The following is a 5,328-nucleotide window of genomic DNA, read 5'->3' as shown; positions in this document are numbered from 1 at the left end:
TCAACTTGAGAAACAACCTTACTATGAAGCAACCATTTGTGCTTCTTAAGTTGTAAGCATCGTTTGTACTTTTCTTCTTGGTGCTTAAAACTTGAGAACTAGCCTTAATGTGAAGCAATAATTTGTGCTTTAAGCAACACAATATATAATCTCTTACCTAACTTGATGGAAGTCTACAGTGTTTTGATACACTGTATCCACCTAACGACATAGAGCATGGGTATAGTTAACAAAGAAAAAACTAAAAGTAGGCATCTTCATATTGATTCGTAATGTTGAGGGGCATGTATCTAAGGTTGCTAGTACATTTTATGTGATCTATAATTTGAGCTCCATAAGCCCATCCATAAAGACAATAACATATAACCAACAATGCACACTCATGCAATGGAATTGTTCATTGATAAAATAAGAATTTATTACATTATGGTACGAAACTATTGTTCTCAAACATTCAATGGAAGAAAAGTAGTCCCTTGGATCTTGAAGAGATGTGCCAACCTCGTGCCACTTGTCATGGATTATTTTGTGCTTTGTGTCTATTATATGCTTCTAAATTAAATTACTTGTACTGAGATATTTCATTATGCATGAGAATAAGAGTTAGATTCCATTACAGTTATAGCTAGATTTCTACATTAGAGGAAGTAAAGGCCCTTAGGGGAAAAACATAGACCATGACAAAATTTTCTTGAAAGTTATATGTGCTAACTTTCCACCATCTTTTGCACGGCATTGCATGTTCTGTATATTACATGCTTCTAATTTTGCTAAATGTATCTATACTAGAGATATAATTTTGACTATGGCTAAGTCCTGAACCTACATGTTGCCAAACTAGTGAAATTTGAATTTTGGAACAATCTCTCTTCTCCTTGACAAGCAAGCACGCACACGCACGCACACGCACACGCACAACAACAACAACAACAACAACAACAAATTAGACTTGGGCATTCTTAGCAATATGGAACTTCAAGGTGTAGGGGAGGTAAGGAAGCAATAGACACTTGTATTAGACCTAGATAAGATGTTGCTCAATTGTTCCTATACCTTATGGCATTGTTGTGGGAGGGGCCTCCATGTTCCCCTACCTTATGGCACTACTATGGGAGGCCTCCATGTTGATGTTGTTGCTGCTAGTGGCCTTGGGTTGTTGCTCTTGCTAGCCATAGTAGTCAAGTGAAGCAACGTCAATGACAAGATAGGCAATGTGAGAGTGGGAAGCAAGCGAAGTGACAAAGCATTAGAGTGGAAGAGTGAGAGAGCACACAGAAGCAACGTAGGGATGGCATTGGGGGTGAAAGGAGTGGGTACAAAATGATGCAATGATGTGGTTGTAGGTATTAGATGGATGGCAACACACAAGGGCTTTCCTAAGAAATTTCCACATCGAGCATCATCAGTAGAGTGCCAGAGAGAGAGAGAGAGAGAGAGAGAGAGAGTGTGTGTGTGTGTGTGTGTTGGGGGGGCGCAAGGGACCCTATGAAGGTGATACTAAATTGCAACTTTTCTTCCATCACAATATAACCTTGCAATCGCTTTGTGCGATAGCATGAATCTAACACAACACAACCTAGGTTTGCACTCAACAAATGAACACTATTGTTCATAATGCATGAAAGTTGAGTTCTTTATGCTTGTAGTTGGACTTGTCTTTAGAGTACATGATAAACTTTGTGTTGTGTGATAACACTGGTCATGTGCCTTGCACTAGCATATAGTTTACATACAAAACCAATCCTCTTTTGTTGTTTAAAGCACAGTCCATGTTTTCTTTTTACTACTTATAGAATGGCTTCATACAATGAGTTTCATAGAAATGCAGTGTGCTGTACATTTGCACTTAGATGTTGAGAACTGTTATTTCGAAACATTCAATCAACTACACATATCATTCTATTCCATATTCCTAAAACACGTTGACAAAAAGTATGGTGGCATACACTTCTTAAGCATTGGGCATCAAGGGATAGACACTGGTAAGGAAGGCAAAAAACAATGTAAAGTAGCATCGGCAATTGTGCTATCTGGAGCATGTGGTGAAAAGAAGATTCGTGCACCATTACAATATGAATTACCATTCTAGTTCCATATTCCTAAAACATGTTGATGAAGAGTATGGTGGCAAAGTCTTCTTAAGCATTGGGCATCGGCAAAAACAATGTATAGTAGATGATGTCATGAAAAAAACCCCTCCAAGTGAAAATCATAAAGCTACATTAGATAAAGTGGTGCATTTTAGGAAAGCATGTCTACAGGCATCCATTTTAGAGATGATGTCATGCCATGGTATGGAAGCTATGCATGTTTTAGGTTCTGTAATTAATGGCGGTTCGTAGCATTTATTGGAGCTTCCAAGTTCCTCACACACTGTGTTGTTAATCACTGTCATGAAAACAGTTTTGACAGTGATTGTGCATCAAAAAAGGAATTGAGGAAAGTACATTTATATACAAAAATATTATCCTGAAGTAAATAAAAACTGTACAGTTCTAAATTTGACACTTCCTAGTTGTGGCCCTTCCCACATATGGAGCATTCCAGAAGTTGATTGTATACAGGTACCACTATCATTGTCAATCACAGAAGCTAATACCAAATTGACAAACAAAAGAAAAGAACAATTCTCTGCTCAATTGAATAGACACGCAGCATGCCTGGAAAGCGTGTTTTAGCATTAAAGTACAAGCAACAGAAAAGCATTTTCCAAGTGAATGACCAAATAAATGCACAGTTGATGCAGAATGCCTTCCCTACATCCATCAGCATTTACAGATTCACAAGAAACACCTTCTATAGCACAGTATTGATGGTATTCCAGTAGAACTCACATACCGCTTTGCCATACATAAGTACGCCATTTCGCAAGTTGTGTCTTCTGCAACTTGGAACCATACTTCCACTATTCCAACAATGCAGCTGTAACCAAATACAACTCTGTTTCTAATACTGTATTGGTACTCTAGGTGGAGCTCATATAACCCATTGCCATAGTATAGAAGCATAATATTACTCAGTTGCATCTTCCTGGAAGCGTGCATCTCAATAAAGCAACTGTAGATATCATCCCGTCTGTGAAAATCTACAACAGAAAACTGCCTGTTCCTTCCATGTACACTGAATGTGTCAGCAAATAGCATACAAAAATCTGCCCTTCACTTGCTCCAACCTCATCAAAAGGAATTCATTTCAAGCAGATAAGTTTTCCTTTTAAGTAATGACCTTGCAGCACTTCTCAAAGGTTCCTCAAATACATCAAGAAAAGAAGCATCAGTTTCTTTCTGTGCTGATTGATCACTGGGCCGGATGGCAACAAGGGTGGCACCCTTCATTCCACCTCCGCCAGGGAGGTTCAAATAAGGAGCATACCACAGTTTGATGTTCAGAGCTGGCACTTGTGTTCTGTTTGATGAGGCTGAAGCTGCAATGGGCTTATCCCGAAAGTCCCGGAGTTGTTCTTTACCCATACAGAGGGTGCCCTGACCATCAGCATCTGCCAAAATCAGGCTTTCTAAGGTGGGGTGTTCAAGAACAATCTGTTGGAGGAGAAAATGCCTTGCAGATGCTGCAATAAGGGAGCTGATAGTCCACACAACCCGCAACTTTAGCCCACCATTGATGAAAAAGGACTCTGGGATGCTGCTGCTGTTATCCTGATGGCTTGCTTGATGCTCTGGCGCATCCTCAGTATGGAGAGGTGAGAAGTTGTGGGGTGACATGCAAGCGTCTGCTGGAATCACCTTGCTTCTCAAATGATTATCCATATTCACCAAAGAGGAGGCAGCTAGTATGACACAACTCTCTAGGGTGCTGCCAAATTCTGCCCGCCATTTAAGGAAAGCACCCTCCTCTATACCCAGCTCCCCACCAGGCAGGCTGATCTGCAGATTCCTGACTGATACAAAGTTTTTCAATACCTCTCCTGGAGAATGGTGCAATGCCTCGGGTCGCACCCTCCTCTTGGGCGCAAGAATGTGGTGCAGGGTATGCAAGGGCTTAACTAGGCTCCCAACCAGAAGCCTGAAGAAGTGGCCCAAAATCCCCTTTCCTTTGACATGGAGGCCAGTGTCTTCTGCAGAGATGACACAGTCTACCTTCACATAGATGTCATCCACCTGCAAAATCACATCTTTGAACCGCCTGCAGACGGCTGAGCATCGCCCGAGGGCCTTGATATCCTGCATTTTATTGAAGATAAGCAGGACAAGAGGGTCCGGGAGGAGGTCGAATGGGTCTGACATCGCGTGCGGGAGCAGAACAATAGACTAGTTGCAGCTGAAACCGCACGGAAGCGTAGACTTGTTGCAGTTGCGACCGTATGGCAACACGAAAACAGGAAGCCAGCAACAAAATCAACAGTACAGATGTTTAAAGAAAACAGCTATGGCGGAACAAGCTCTTGATTCAACAATCGGGCAGAGAGAATTGGCAATGAAAGTGTCCAAATTCCTGTGGACTAATCAAAAGACTTGCATGTGCAATTCAACGAAAGCGCCCATGACAGCACGGCTAAAGAAATATTCCTCACAAGCCGCTGCAATCGTCCGACACAGGCAGCCATAGCCAGAAGCTCTAGGAGATATTATGATTGATGAAGACGGATAACAAGAGCAGACAGGAGAAGGGGGAGAGAAAGGAAGGAATACCTTTTGCTTTTTGCCCTTTTTCCACCATGCCAGCTCTCTCTCTCTCTCTCTCTCGTCCCCACCAGAAAAGCTTCTTGGTCGTGTGTGTTTTGTGCGTGAAAGGGCCTCTCCCCTTTTCTCCGCTGCTGACACACCCACCATTATACACGCAAATATCCGTTAGGCATTCATTTGTGGGCTCTCTCTCTCTCTCTCTCTCTCTCTCTCTCTCTCACATATTCATGGGTCTTAGGACCCGCGGCCATGCTGGGTAGTACTAGGGTAGCGATGTATAAACTTTATAGTCGCACTCTTACTTGAGCAGGGGCAATATGTCAAGTTAACATCTTCTAGACATGTGCAGGTCAAGATTCTAAGACAAGTGAGTACAGAGAAGTGAACTTGATGAGAGAAGCACCTTGCCTTTGCTGAAAATAGAGTGCAAAACCTTTATTTTATGACAATAAACAAATAGACAATTGCCACATATCACAAAACTTTCTACAGTCGACGGAGTACCTCCATTTTTAGAGGTACTCCATTGACTCAGTTTGGTACCTCTGAACACGTTGACAGTGGACCTTCAAGGTCTTGCAAGTAGTCAGCATCGCGGACACACATACCGAACTGGTTAGTTGCCAGACTTGTTGGAGTCTATAGACTTGAGTGGTCACACTTCTTAATACATTGTCGATAAATG

General features: G+C 41.9%; 1 pseudogene; it reads right to left on the bottom strand.

Annotated features, from left to right (window-relative positions):
* Window positions 1-2,718: 2,718 nt before the first annotated feature.
* LOC148015518 (F-box protein At5g46170 pseudogene) lies at window positions 2,719-4,753 on the bottom strand (annotated as a pseudogene).
* Window positions 4,754-5,328: the final 575 nt, after the last annotated feature.

The sequence above is a fragment of the Lygodium microphyllum genome, chromosome 24 (assembly GCF_053477565.2).
Source record: "Lygodium microphyllum isolate KBCC chromosome 24, Lygodium_microphyllum_v1.1.10, whole genome shotgun sequence".
Taxonomy (NCBI): Eukaryota; Viridiplantae; Streptophyta; class Polypodiopsida; order Schizaeales; family Lygodiaceae; genus Lygodium; species Lygodium microphyllum.
This window is presented reverse-complemented; position numbering and strand designations above follow the sequence as displayed.